The sequence below is a fragment of the Microtus oregoni genome, unplaced genomic scaffold (assembly GCF_018167655.1).
Source record: "Microtus oregoni isolate MIOR12 unplaced genomic scaffold, Mior012 000040F_ref0000088, whole genome shotgun sequence".
NCBI lineage: Eukaryota > Metazoa > Chordata > Mammalia > Rodentia > Cricetidae > Microtus > Microtus oregoni.
In genome coordinates, this window is record NW_024543207.1 from 12,114,389 (window position 1) to 12,130,225 (window position 15,837).

At 38.9% G+C, this 15,837-nt stretch overlaps 1 protein-coding gene across 1 annotated transcript in view; it reads right to left on the reverse strand.

Annotated features, from left to right (window-relative positions):
* Fbxl7 (F-box and leucine rich repeat protein 7) overlaps positions 1 to 15,837 on the reverse strand; it is a 319,932-nt gene that overhangs the window by 178,942 nt on the left and 125,153 nt on the right. The gene's annotated exons all lie outside the window — the stretch shown is intronic.

Genomic DNA, 15,837 nt, shown 5'->3' on the forward strand with positions numbered 1-15,837 from the left:
GTGATCCAAGGAAACAAGCTGGGGGAATTCTCATCAACTGAGAAAATTAATCTTGCCTAGAGAGCAGCTGCAATGCTCCATTCTCCAAATAGAGAACAAACAAACACAATTCCTCTACCCCGTGTTTACACTCTAGATGTTCCCCTTTCTCAGCCAAGACAAAGGCACATGTAAAACCAACACAAAAAATATCAAAACCAACACCAACCCACTTTCCTGGAGAGTCTAATTTTAATCTTGAGAGAAATGATGATATTTAGTGCAGATTCTAGACACTTGTCAAAAAGCTAACGGAATTTTATTGCAGAAAGTAGACAAAAATAAACCAGGAATCAAACAACAAAAGTACCCATTTTCACAATTCTTTATTAACTATGATTTATAGTCTTATATAAAATATTCTGGTCTTATTGTGAGTAATAAATATTTGCATAATATCTATTTGTCCTTTTGATAGTTCTGAATATGTCAAGAACATTTCCAGCAGACTGCTTTTTTTATGATGTTCCCTTCTTAGTTGCATAGGGATTTGTGTTTCTTTAACTACAAGACTTCCATTGACAAAAGCATAGTTTGATTCAGATTTTGTTGCTGCTGTAATAAGTAATATTAGGTTGTGAAAACTTACGGAGCTATGTTTGCTAACCTGTCATTATCCATTCTGGGTGAATTCTGGACTCTGAAGTTAGTGAAATGCAAGCTATGTCTTTTTGTAACATGTTTAATTCAAATTGCTAAATCATGCTATATCCCTACTAGGTTTGATATATCCCACACAAAGCCTCTGTGTTTCCTAACACATATGTTCTTTAATGCAATATACATTAATTAGAATCTCTTAATAATTTTATTTTTCCTATATGATTCTTTTCTTTAAAGGATTTTTTGTAGGTTTTTTTTTTGTTTGTTTGGCTGTGTGTGTGGGTGTGTGTGTAATGGGAAAACATACATGTTGTACAGTTGCCCATAGATGTCAGCTAGGAGAGCTAATGGAATTCCAGGCCTGTAAGCTTCCTGGTGTGGGTGCTGGGAACTGAACTTGGGTCCTCTGTAAAAGCAATATAGACTCTTAATCTCTGAAAAATCTCTCCAGCACCCTGTATGGTTCTTGAAGGATATGGATATGCTATTTTCATTTTAATATTTACATTCTTGTCACATACAAACACACACACACACACTGTGGGTCAGTTCTGAGGCACTGTCTCCACTTCAATGTAAGTTTCAAACTCCTCATTTATCAAGTGAAAATAACTAAAACAACTATCCTTCACGGAATTCTTGTGACCATTTACCAAGATAATACAGAGGCCGTTAGCACACTCATAATGAATCTATACCTGTCTTGGGCAAATATTTATTGAGACCAACTCACCTACGCATTTATTATACAAAGTCAAACCTACCCCCTGTATTTTACAAGTTCATGAGCATAAATGTCTTTGTACCCCATATTCAGTGGTACCATCATCTCCCTTTCCCCTTTGTAACTTAGTTGCTAGGGGTGACCCACACAGTGCCTCAAGACTTCAGCTCAGTCAGTGAAACATCAGGTTGTTCCCACTCCCCTCCACAAAAAAAAAAAAAATCCATTAGATGCTTCAAGAATTGAATATGTGTCCTTGAGGTAGGCCAGTATTTATTTGTTTTATTTTTCAGGAAAAATGCAGTTTTCTACACATGTACTCACGAAAGCATGTGGGCATTTGTATCTGAGTAGGAAAGAGCTGCCGTGGAAACAGTGTCAACGAGATGTCTTTTGGATGCTTAGCTGCCCAAGCTTGAACTGATATGGAGGCATTCTCTATCAATAAAGTCACCAGAATGAAGTACAATTTACTTACTAACAAACATTTTTTTTAAAGTCAAAATTGTAATTGCATCTAAAGTAAGACGTTAAGAAGCGCTACCCAGAATAGCTAAAGTGCTATACTACTGCCTATGCATTGTATTGGGAGGTTAAGCTATTTTAGCTGACATATACTAAGAATACATAGTGATGGATTATAAAGTGAGAACTCAAGATTATCTATAGCATATAAGGATTAGATGACAATAATCAGCATATCTTAGTCACAAGCGCGTATTGTTTCTGAAATCTTCTCTTGAGGTGTTTGGAACACAATAAATCCTGAACAACTACAGTCACCCTACTGCGCTACAGAGCTCTAAGGCACACTGCTCCTGCCTTTCTTCAATTTTCACTCATTCAGAACCCTCTTTCCATCCCCCAGTCTTTCTAACCTGGAGGAATCTTGACATTAGTTGTGCCTGTTAGATACCATACCCTTGGCATCATTATACAAATGAGAATAACTTGTATTTATTTTACTCTCCCAGGCTTGTTTCTCTCGGCATAACGTTCTCAAGGCACATCTGTGTTGTTGCAAATGACAGGAGTTTCACTGCTTTTGTGGCTGAGTAATGTTACCTTTTCTATCCACACCACCTTTTCTCTACTCATTCACCCATCAGTCGACACAGCAATTACAAACAGCACTCCAGTGAGCATGGAAGAACACAGGTCATTGTTTTTAAGTAAACTCATCAAAATCAGCAGCTTCTCCAAGTAGACTGTGAGAAGCCTTAGGAGATTTATAGCTCCCTCGCTGCATACTTTGACTGGTGTCAAGGAGGCTAACGAGGTCATCAAAGTCATTTCATGTGAAGAAAATGGGGACCGGAGAGGTACATCAGCTATTGTAAGTATGTACTAAACTTCCAGAGGACTTGTTTTTAATGCCCAGCACCTTCACTGGGCTACTCAAAACCACCTGGAACTCTAGTTCATGGGAACCCCAAGCTGTCTTCTGATATTTGTGAGCTAAAAGTACACACCCTGACACAGACATACACAGTTACAGAAATTTGCAAAATAAAGATTAAATTAAAGGCAACAACTGAATTTCTAGCTATATAATATTAATAATAGTCTGAAGAAAACCGGAGTTCCCCATCCCCCTGAATGTTAATTCAGAAACACCAGGAGCATAAATCCCAAGGTGAAACTATATGATACCCAAGTACTAGGCCCTTTGAAATAAGTACCATTGAAATAATGAATCATTCCTTCCCAAGACACAGCAGCTGCCCGACAGGATTCACAGAAGCCATTTGAAGAAGCCAAATGGCTTCTTCTTTTTTATTAATTATTTTCCACTTATTTTACAGCCTGGAATTTATTTTACACCCTGACTGCAGTTTCCTCTCTGTCCTCTCCTTCCGTTCCCTGCTCCTACCCCTCCCCCACCCCATATCCACTCTTCTTTGTTTCTGTTACACAGTTATCACTCATAAACGAATCTGAGTCAGGAAAATATAATTTGGAAGTTTGTATCTATCCTACTTTCCGGAGAATCACTACTCTGAATTCCAACATCTCTGCCATCTGAAGCTGAGTATCCTGAGTTTTACCTCCAAGGTCAAGAGGAGTACATTCTCAATTTTTGCACCACCAAAGAGAAGTAAAATGACTTTGTTTCCCTCTTTCTCTGTGTTTGCATTACATGCTTTAACATCTATTGCTAATCTGATGATGACTTCGCAGTGAGAAGCCTGTGAGAAGAAGAGTAGCCCTACACCTTTCTTAGCCATCCTGGAAAGGCTGATGGGAGAAACAGGAGGACATCAGCATCTCCCACACAGGAGGCACAGGACCAGGAAAGAAGAAAGGTCAAAGTGTTCTTCTGAGGCTCAGACTCTCAGTTCTCTGAAGGAAAGGGACATGGCAGAAACAGCATTAGGACAACAACTGACTGCAGATTTGCTTCTGTCACTACTGTTGTTATTTTTTTAATGGCTGGTCATAGCAGTAGTTACCAGCAAGAGTTTCTGAAGCAAAGAGACAAAAAGCCTTGCCTTAGGAACTGGATCCTCAGTACATGAAAATCTCTCAGCACACACATGAGCACTATGTAGGGTAAACCACAAAAGACCTAACATTTAACTGGGTAGGGGTCTTTTCCGTCTATAAAAGAAATATTTCCAGGAACATTGAGACACTAACTAAGATCCAGAAAATTTTGTTTTAAAATATCTAAGTAAGATTTAAAAATATAAAAAACTCTTGATTTTTATGACATAGCCATATTCATGGCTCTTAAATTACAGTCCAAGGAAAGCCTTGGCATCAAGATCCAATTGAAGTTGAAGTATCAAAAGCAGGAACCAACAAAGGGATTTAGACAAATTAGATATGACAACAGAAAAGTGAGAAGTAAAAATCTGCCATATGCCTTCCTGAGTTCAATTCCAGACTAACTTGTTACTTTAAAATTAACCGCAAATGTGCCACAAACAAAGAATTCTGGAGATCCAAAGTGTCTTCAAAGATTGTTTCTGTCATCGTTTTGTAGATAAACCAATTGGGGCACAATGAAGGCCAAGGACATGTTCAAGACTAACTAAAGAAATGAGAAATCTTAGACATCCTAATACAGTATTCTCCCAGTAAAAATAATGCTTAGAAACATTAACACCACTGAAGTAGGAACAGTCAAACACAAGGCATTCTACACATGCAAGGGTACGCTTTGCCAGCACAGACCAACTTCCTTCTTTCAATGAACCTCTCAGATAACCATTGGGATTGAAAATATTACAGAATTAAAGTTATGGGAATAAAGAGAATCCTCAAAATCCATATTGTCAAAACTCAACAAATCTTTTTTATCTTCTTTTTTAAATTATATTTATTTTTAAAATGATCTTTTCTCATTTTACATACCTTTCCCAGTTCCCACTACCTCCTCTCCTCCCATTCACTCCACCTCCCTCCGACCCCACCCTCTATCCACTCTTCAGAGAGGGTAATGCTTCCCATATGGAGTTAACAAAGTCTGACACATCACTTTGAGGCAAGACCAAACCCACCCCTTCCCATATTTAAGCTGAACAAGGTATCCCTCCAAAAAGAATGGGCTACAGAAATCCAGTTCAAGCACTAGAGGTAAATACTGGTCCCACTGCCAGTGGTCCCACAGACTGCCCAAGTCACACAAGTATCACCCTCATTCACAGGAACTAGTTTGGTCCTATGTAGGTTTCCCTGTTATCATTCTTGAGCCAGTGAGCTCCCACTAACTCAGGTTAGCTGTTTCTGTGGGTACCCCATCATGGTGTTGACCTTTTTGAACATATTATTGCTCCTCCCTCTCTTCAACTGGTTTCTGGAAGCTTGGCCCAGTGCTTAGCTGTGGATCCCTGCATCTGCTTCTATCAGTTGCTGGATGAAGGTTCTATGGTGACAATTAAGGTAGTCCATCAATCTGATTACAGGGGAGGCCAGTCCAGGAAACCTATCCATTATTATTTAGTGTCTTAGCTGGGGTCATTCTTGTGGATTCCTGGGATTTTCCCTGGTGCCAGGCTTCACACTAGTCCCATAATGGCTCCCATAATCAAGATATCTCTTTCCTTGCTCTCCCCCTGCATCCTTCTCCCATCTCATCCATCTTGCTCCCTCATATTCTCCTCCTCCTTCCTCTTTTCACTTCCCCTTCCACTCTCACTTCTTCCCCCATCTATGCTTCCAGTTTTCTCAGATCTTTTCTATTTCCTATTCCCAAAGAGATCCATGTATGTCTCTCTTAGGGAGTCTCCTTGTTACCTAGCTTCTCTGGGGACATGGACTCATAACAAAGGCTGGTTATCCTTTGCTTTATGTCTAATATCCACTCATGAGGGAGTCCATATCATGTTTGCCTCTCCGGGTCGGCCTTACCTCACTTAGGATGGTTTTTTCCATCTATTTCCATGCAAATTTCAAGATACCATTGTTTTTTACCACTGTGTAGTACTTCATTGTGTAAATGTACCACATTTTCTTTAACCCTTCTTCAGTTGAGGGGCATCTAGGTTGTTTCCAGGTTCTGGTTATTATGAATAATGCTGCTATGAATGTGGTTGAGCAAATGTCCTTGTTGTGTGAGTGTGTGCCCTTTGGGTATATGCCCAATAGTATTGCTGAGTCTTGAGGTAGACTGATTCTCAATTTTCTGAGAAACTGCCATACTGATTTCCAAAGTGGCTGTACAAGTTTGGATTCCCCACCAGCAATGGAGAAGTCTTTCCCTTACTCTGCATCCTCTTCAACATAAGCTACCATTGGTAAATCTCACAATTCTTAAAAGAGCCTATGTTGTGAGGGCTTTCTAGACCCCAAAGGAGAAGGGCCAAGTGCATCTTTGTACTCTGTGCTATCTACACCACTAGATAAAACTTCAAGAGGCAGAGCCTCCTTGGATTGGGTCCTAATGGATAAGTAGAAGTTACTTTGGGCTTTAAAGAAAAGAAGAAGCCATCAAGAAGTAAAGGTAGTGTGGTAAATTAACAGGGTGGTCCATGCTCAGTGGAGGAGTAAGACTCACATGCATTGTATGAAGGAAGGAACTGGGGGAAAGGAAAGCATAATAACTAAGCAGTAACTTTATATGGCAGTCAAATGCATTACAACTTTAGCTCATAACCCATCACTTTGGAAAAGGAGCGCAATGGAACAGGAGTATAAAGAAGTCCTCCAGTTTGCTTCCTCCTTTGCCTGTTTGTTCATAAAGGATTCTGCATTCTTATTTGTTAAGAAATGTTACATGTGAGTAAAACACCAGAGCTACAACTATTCCAACTATATTCACAGCTTCTGATACCCAGTAAACAAATTACACAACTCTAAATTTTACCTGGAAATGAGGCAAATAATGGTTTTAAACAATATTTAAATGCCAAGGAAACATGAACTGGAACACAGTATTATGGGGAGAATCATTGGAACGTTTTCTGAGAAGCATTCAGTCTATTCAATCTGACTTGCCTACAAAACTCCAGAGCAGTGGCAACCAAGGAGACAAACAAAGCGCATGTGGATCAGTTTAAGTCCAGATGGGGAGAGGAGATCCAGGAACTAGGGAATATAATTTGGAGATGATTAAAAATATAGAGATTTTGATTTAGCTCATGTGCTTTTGGGTTCTCACTCATGAGAAGCTACCACTAGACCCCATCACAGTGGCCAAGTTCTATCACCAAGAAGGAATGAAAACTAACCAAGGAATATAACAGTCACATGTTCTTTCTACTTGGTGCAAAAAGAAATCTAACCCAAACCAACAGTGAGTACTCATATAATAAAATAAAGGTTTCTATTTAAAGTAATCAGAATACATTCCAAATATTTAAAATGGTGTCATTAGTATATCTACTGAGTTCCCATAGTAGCAGGTGCTTAATTCAATAAATGTGTGAGAAGCAGTGAGCATAGGAGCCTTCAGAAATGAGGGAACTAATAGGTAATGAATAGAAAAACACATAGCAGAGGGTTACTTTCATGTTTCCTAATACCCTAAAAATGGATAGTTATAAAAAAAAAATAAACACCAACATTTCAAATCTGGAAATAAAATCATCTGATACATCATATGAACTTGAAAAGGCAAACAGAGGCAATCAAACAAACCTCCCAGGCCTCTGCAATGTCAAAGCTTTAAAGTAAATACACAAACAAAAGTAATCAATAAAAATGGAGGTGACACAGGTCATTTTTTGATGATTCCCAGGTGGTAAAATGCCTTTTGTTCATTATTAATTCCAGATAATCTCCAATCTAGGAAAAGAATTATGCTACATTTTTAGTACAAGGCATTTGATTCTTGTAAATCATCTATAGCTAATGCGCTCCCAATTAACGTAAGTAAAATAAATGAATATTGTGAAGGTAAACCCCTCTTTAACTCGGTTTCTTTTATGAGGAGTTAATATATGGCCACATTCTAGATACTGCAGTTGATGCATTATTCATCTGACTGCTGATGTACCCTGTGTTCAAAATGAATTGTGACAGACCAGCTTGTTGCAATTGAAGAAGGCAAATGAGAAATTCTATACCATCAGGTTTACTGATGCAGGAGGCTGACCACAGTTGTGTATGTAGTATTATGTATGCCAGGGGTCATCCTATAGGTTAGTCCTGGAATCTTAAGGCTCTACATGGAAAAAAACAACATCTCAGGAAATTTAACTTTTTGTTAACACAAGGCAACAGTAAAACCTCTAACAGACGACAACATATCAGAACCACCTGAGCTAATTACCAGTTACATTTTTTGTGGTTGGAAGATATTGGGCTGAGCCCTAACACAATGGTAAGGGTGGAAGGGTTGTGTTATAGAGTTGAAATAAAACAATCAGCCACCAGTTCTCTCTATGGTTAAAACCAAAAACTTGTAACGTAAACAGTGAAATTCCAAACCTTGGGAGTTATGATAATGAACTTTGTGGATTGGAACTCTTCCCACAAGTAAGAGGGTAGTTCAAATTGTGAGTATGATTTATGAACAGAAATCATATACCCAACTGGATTAGATTAGCTATGTACAAATCAACCATATTTTAAATTGTTTTGCAAAGTAGGGATTGTTGTCAGTGTCTTTGTTTAATGATGCTGATTTCCTTGCAGCATCCTTTTGAAACTTATTATTTACATTTTCCTCTTATAGTATTATTGTAATCATATTCTTTTCCCTCCATCTTTTCTCAGATCCTCCCCACCTCCTGACCCATCCAACTTCATGTTCTCTCTTTCTCCCCCCCCCCCATAAAATCCAACCCCTAATCAGGAAGCTATTTACAACTGATATCTGCTGCAAAATAGAAAATTAGTTTTAATCAATGGACTATCATTGAGTTTATAAACCACATTCTAGGGTAGGCACCATGTTTTCATCAATGGTGTATCACTGAGTTTATAAACCACATTCTAGGGCAGGCACCACGCCAAGGAGAGTTGCCTAACAAAAAATGGTCTCCATGTTTTGTTGTGGGTTCTTTGTTTTCCTGGTACTTTTTTACATTGTTGACCTTATTTTCCTTTCTGTCCATCCTTCTTCATCCCTTTCTTCCTTCTCATTTTCTTCTTTATTTCTTCTTTGTGTAGTTTGTTCATCCATCTGTCCTTGTAACACCTTTTTTGACCAGTCATTAACAGTGAGGACTGTTGATTCTATTTTTAAAAATGTCAGGAAAACTCATTATACACCTATTTGTTTCTATGAGGTGAAAGTTAATATCAATGATCTAAATAAAATTCTCAGTTATGTATATATGTATAGGTACATATGTACATGTATATACATATAGAACATGTGTTGCTGATGGCTGAATCCAAGACCTCATGTCTGTGGGAAGGTGTTCTGCTGTGTCACCTGGCCAGATAATATAAAGTTATTCCGATGACAGTAGCATCATTTATGAGGTCATTAGGTGAGCTCAGAATGGCAATAGATTACAACTGACATTTCCCTCATCTGAACGTCACTTTTCACACTTCCACTTCAAAGATGAGTAAATGGTAGATAGTTCAAAGCTTACTGTCACATCCTAAACAGCAGAGTCTCGTTTGAAGGGATTGATAGGAGTCTAAAGTCTAGATTTACTTTTCCACTATAGAATACTAGGACATAATGTGACTAATTTCCTCAGCACTCCAGGTTTATCTGCAAACGTATATTCTCATTTGCAAGAGAATATGCTCAGAGAAATACGTGTTCTGTCCAGCTCCAGTATGCTACCATTGTCCATGTGTTTTGATTTTTTATTTTCTTTCCCTTTTGGAATTAACTACTGGGGTTTAAAACAGTTAAAATAACAAAAATATGTTAACTGAATATTTAAAAAGATAGTAAGGATGAAGACATATAAATTGATGGGCAGTTAACCTTAGGGATAGTACTTGAAGTAAAATAATCTGATATAACTAAGAGCACAAAACTAATTTTCTTATGTAGCACATACACCGTGAAGGCGTTTCCAAAGAAAGCCAAAATTTATTTAAGCACCAGTGACTGCTGGAATCGGCACACAGTCTTATTGTATGACTATCTCAAAGGACAGAATTCATTTAAACACTAACATCAACTTCAGATGTGTTCCTGTGCTTTATGACCAATCGTTAACAACACTAGTGCATGCACTAAGATCCCCATCTAATTTTCAACCCTGGCGTGTAAGGGAACAATAGCTGCTTTATCCTCAGAGTGCCACATGCCAATGTGTGGATGGGTTTACAATCAGCTACACAGTCACAGGGTTTTTACCCATACAGTCAACCAACCATGGATAAAAAAAATCCTTATTACAAGAATCATCATTGCAATCTATAATCTCAATATTCATGAGGCAGAGGCAGGAGAATGTCAACAAAGTCTGCCTGGGTTCCATAGTGAGTTCAAGGCCAGTTTGTTATATTTAGAGTAATCTTTCCCCAAACCAAATCAAAATTCAAAGGAAAGAAGATGCATAGTGGTCGTCATTAAACCATGTACAAACCACCAACAAATATGAACTCAGCATGTTGTATGTTCATGCATGCATATATGTATGTGAATGTATATACATTTGTCTACATATATACAAACATAAATGTAGCTAACAATAATAATCAAAGTAAAAAAGACCATCAACTTGAAACAGGTGGCACATAAGAGTGGTTTAAGGAAGATGAAGGACCGGACAAAGGAAAGAAAGGCAAGAGATGAAATTCTATTTTAATCAAAAATATTTAGAAGACAAAATAATTTTTTAATTAAAAAGCAAGTAAGGAAAGGAGAGGGATTTTATAAAGGAGTGAGAGAGAGAGGAAAGCAGAAAAGGACAAAGGAAGGGAGGAAGTTACTGTTCTGAACATGCACAAATTTTCTTTTGTAAATTTTAAAAAAGATAAGGTGTAAAATGTTTACATGGCATATGTATTTCATATTATAAGTAATTTAGAGTCCTTGAGGTTGTAAAGGCTCTGCTGTTTTCACATAAGGAACTTCAATGTTACTAGATTTTGGTGTCCTTGGGTGTCCTGAAATGAAGCCCCAGTTTTGGTTCTAGTATGAAATGTCTCTACCAGCTCAGGTGTTGAAGTTGAGGGCTCTAGATTGTGGCACTAGTTTTGGAGTTGGTAGAAGCTGAAAGAGTCAGGACATTTTTGGAAGACAGAAACTACTGGCTAGCGTTATGCAATGTTCCATCTGACTCCTGGAGCTCCTACTCTCCTTCCAGTCTCCAGGAGGATATAACTCATTTGCCTTCATCTGCCTCAGACTCCTCCTGCCAAGGTGATCTGCCCAAGCAAATATGAGCTGAACATTCTAAAATGTGAACCAGAGTAAATATTCTCACCTTTAAGTTGTCTTCTTAGATACTTTGATATTGTAATGATGAAAGTACACAGTGGACATAAGAGAGCTATCTTTCAGAGTGATTATTTACCAATTTTTTTTCTAACCTCAAATGCCTTTGAAGGCCCAAGCACATTAACTGCCTTTCCCCATTTTCCTTACATCTTACTTTCAGTCTCCTGGGAAATGTGGAGTCACCATCAAATGAGGCCATCAAAACATTTTACAAAATATATAAAGTAAGAGAGGTGGACAAGAGACAAGAATTAAATTTTACAAATAAATTTAAAATCTTTATTGATTTTATAGCTTCATATTTTAAAAAGACCCCATAGGCTGTTCTTTCCATCATAAAAATTTTTTATGAAAACAGAATTATCTTTAGAAATGAAATGGAAACAATGTTAGCATATCTAATTTTATTTTTTTATTAGCATTGGTTTTACTTTATTTTCTTATTTTTAATCTTTTATGTTCATATTTTTATTACTCATCTTTATTTTCATTTAATTTTTTTTTTCATCTGGTGATGGATGGAGATAAAGACAGAGACCCACACTGGAGCACTGGACTGAGCTCCCAAGGTCCCATTGAGGAGCAGAAGGAGGGAGAACATGAGCAAAGAAGTCGGGACCACGAGGGGTGCACCCACCCACTGAGACAGTGGAGCTGATCTACTGGGAGCTCACCAAGGCCAGCTGGACTGTGACTGAAAAAGCATGGGATAAAACTGGACTCTCTGAGCATGGCGAACAATGAGGGCTGATGAGAAGCCAAGGACAATGACAAGGGGTTTTCAACCTACATAATGTGCTGGCTTTGTGGGAGCCTAGCCAGTTTGGATGTTCACCTTCCTAGGAATGGACAGAGAGGGGAGAACCTAGGACTTACCACAGGGCAGGGAACCCTGACTGCTCTTTGGACTGGAGAGGGAGAGGGAGAGGAATGGGGGGAGGGGGAGAAGGGTGGGAGGAGGGGGAGAAGGGTGGGAGGAGGGGGAGGGAAATTGGGATGCTGGGAGGAGGTGGAAACTTGTTTTTTTTTTCTCCTTTTCTCAATAAAAAAATGGAAAAAAAATTAAATGAAAATAAAGATGAGCATATCTAATTTTAAACAGGAGGAAAAAGAGAGGCATTGCTGGCCAAAGTGCTTCAGCCACATAAAAACAAACATTGAGGACATTTTGAAGAGTTAACAGTCTTCAAAATGACAATTCTTCCAAGTTCTTTAAAGACATTAATGGGCAGAAACTCATTTAGAGGCATTAAAATGTCTCAATAAAGATCCTGGGTTGTTGCATTTTTATATGATTAAATCAGCATACATGAAGACCTGGAGAGTGAGTCTTGAGACTTACTGTCCCCCTAAAAGGGAGGTAGAATAAGAAAAAGGTTTCTTTTCAACATAATCCAGAGTGCAGTCGTGGCATGAAGTGGGTTGCTTTATCACTAATTAGTGGATTTTTACGGTGAGGATTTTTTTAGGTGCCCCCCTAGTATTAGATCTCTTGCACCAAGGACAGTTTCACACCTGCTCTGGACACCTCTTACCTGACATTCTCTTGCTAATGAGGTGCTTCTTTAACCCAAAGTATTTTTGCAAAGCTATGCATTTCCTTCTAGAACAGCTCCATGAATACATCAGATCTGCTTCCATTCTGACCCTAGAATCACTGCTGGATTTTCACATTTCGGGATCAACTAAAGTATTCTTTATGTATTTTTCTTGCTGTTTCTATTCATCATCAGCCTTCTAAATTGTATCATGGTTGACATAATCGCCAAAATCTTGGTTTTTTTCTACGCTGGTAGTTGTCATGGTACTTAACAATGAGGGTTTTAATAGCAACAATGGTTCATCCAGAAGGGAATTATTACATATAAAACACAAAGTTAGAATCAGAAACTATTATCCAAAGACCCCTAAAATGAAGAATATTTGTTAATTCACACTGATACCTAGTTTCTAAAAGGAAACACCCAGTTCCATTTAATTAGTACTTGCAATGGAGGAGAGGATTAAATGAAGAAACCTGGGCAACAGTTTTCGAAAAGTACTCCAAGAAAAGACTCAAGAAAGGAATTATATTGAAAATGGAGTGATCACTTGATTGGTGCCAAATGGATTATCTGAAAGGAAAGGCACTTAGCCGTGGTGGCAAGAGTGAATATATTGAGAATGGCACGGCTTCTGCAGACCGTGTCCACACATCTTCCAGGATATGAGAACACGTTGGCTATTGTCCAAATTGAGCACGGTGAAGCTAGGATGGGACGGAGCATAGGACACTCCCTTGCTGGACTCCAGGCCACCATTTCTCATAAACACAATCAAAGCAGATATAACAAATGGCTCTAAAGAGTAACTAAAGGAGAAGGCAAAGTGGCCCAAAGCCATGAAGCTCTATATTGGAGGAAGGTCTGAGGGTCAATTTGGGAACAGTTTATTCACCCACTTGATTCTGATTTGCTGGAGGAAATAACAAACAGGAGTCCCTGTGCTGTGTGTGATGTCCTCAGAGAAGCAGGAAATCTTAGCTGTGCTGAAGGAAACTTAGAGGAAGCAGATGACACAACAGAGTCACAGCATGAATGGAACTCTCAGTTACAGCTGTCTGTTTACCGTTTATCTGCAGTGTAGGGATGGATCCCAGAGCCTTATCTATGCGACAGAAGCTCCTCACTTCTGAGCACTGCCCCAGGATTGAGACTTTTAATGTCAAATATTTATTCAATTTTTTTCATTATGCATGTGTGTCTATGTGTGGATTTGTTCCCATGAGGGCAGGCGCTTAGATCCAGGGGCATACATTCCTTGGAAGCTGGAGTTACCTGTGGTTGTCAGCTGCTTGACATGAGAGCTGGGAACTGACATAGATCCTTGGGAAGAGTGGCAAGTGCTCTTAACTGGGACTCCCCTCCAACCCCTGCAAAACTTTTGATTTTAAATAGAAGAGAGAAAATAAAGAATACAAAGACTCATTCATACTGCCAATGACTAAATCAGAAATTAGGTTAGTTATTTTTATTTCCACATGAAATGTCTTGGCAAGATTCAGATGGAAAGGTCTTTCTTTCAGCTCTTATGTATACTGGCTTTCTGCTACAGAGGTATCTGGGCATAACTAAAATTCATTCTATGACCAATCGACTTGAGCAACAATCTTCAAAGCAACACCAGGTTATGCCTTCACCCGTGCTGTATTGTCCCTACTTCACACAGTTTCTATTGGGTTATGTTGTGTCCCCATGGCAGAGGGGAAGCAGAATGGGTCAAACGAAGTGCCATCTCTGCAAACATCCACAGGAAATGGCACATAGCCTCCACTTACCACTAACCCGCTGGCAGAGGTGGTAAGACAAACTGAGAGCAATGGAATGAAAATGGCCAACTCTCCCAGAAGACCAAGAAACAAGTGTTTGTGAGCCTTAGTGCAATTTTAAACAACCTAGGTTCCTTTTAGGAGAGATACTTTCTTTCTTAAATGGGACATTGTTCAAGAACATTTGCAGTTTAAATTTGAACATGGATTGTGCAAATAAAAATAGATGAAGATAGAAAGAAGGACTGACATGCCTAAAGATTGCTCTCCAATACTCTGACATGGAAAGGCCATCTAGCAATTTGAAGAAACTATTGGTCACCAATCTTGGAATGGGTAATGACTTGATTGGATTTAAAGTGAGAAAAGTTAAGATTCTCCATAGATTATCAACCTGCACTTCAATACAGGAAATGCAAAAATAAAAGAAGTCTATCTATGCATGGTATTTCATGGCAGTAATACCAGGGTTTGTGAAGCAGAAATCAAAGAATCAAGACTTCAGGGTCACCTTGGCTACATGGCACAAGAAGGCTAACTTGCCTCGAGAAAGACAGAGAAGGAGGAGAACAATAATGATGACTATGATGACAAAGATGAAGGAGGAAGAGGAAGAAGATGCTGTAGCAAGAAAAGAGGAGAGGGAGGAGGAGTAGGAAAGAAAGAGAGGAGAGGGAATGGGAGGGCAATAGAGGGGAGGGAAGAGATGAAAGAGGAGTGGGTGGGAGGGAAGAGGAGGAGAGGGGAGACAAGAGAGAAGAGACTGAGATATTGGAGGAGTGGGTATCAGGTATCAGTGGTATAGCCATGCATATGTTGTCCTTACTTCTCTGAAAAAGTTACCTCTCGTGCACGGGTAAGCGACAAACTCAGCGTAGTGAGGCACAGCTAAAGCAGGACATGAACGTGGCAGTGTTCCCGGCGGAGAATGATGCCAGAGGGAGAAGTGTGACACCGAGGCTGATGTGGAAATGTGATGAGGATATAAACAACTACAGGTCAACATACAGATGTGCAAAACTGTCAGGTAAGAAAATTGGAGAAGGATGAAGCTAGAACTTCGAATCATTTGAAATCATTTAAAAACTAATATGTCACATCCCAAGTTCTATCTCACAGAGTCTTAATTTAGATTACAGGAAGTGTCTGAAAGCGCATTGCAGGGTCCGCACATTCCCAATGTGGCTGCCAGCACTTGGCGTTATGGGAATAGGAAAGTAATAATCAATCCATTAACAATGGATCTGTTTGCCTTCTTGTAACTTTATGGAAGGCTGAAAAAGTAAGCTGGATGACTACTTTTGCAAATCCTTGAAGAAACTTGACAGGTACCGTTGGCCCACTAACAGAGCTTAT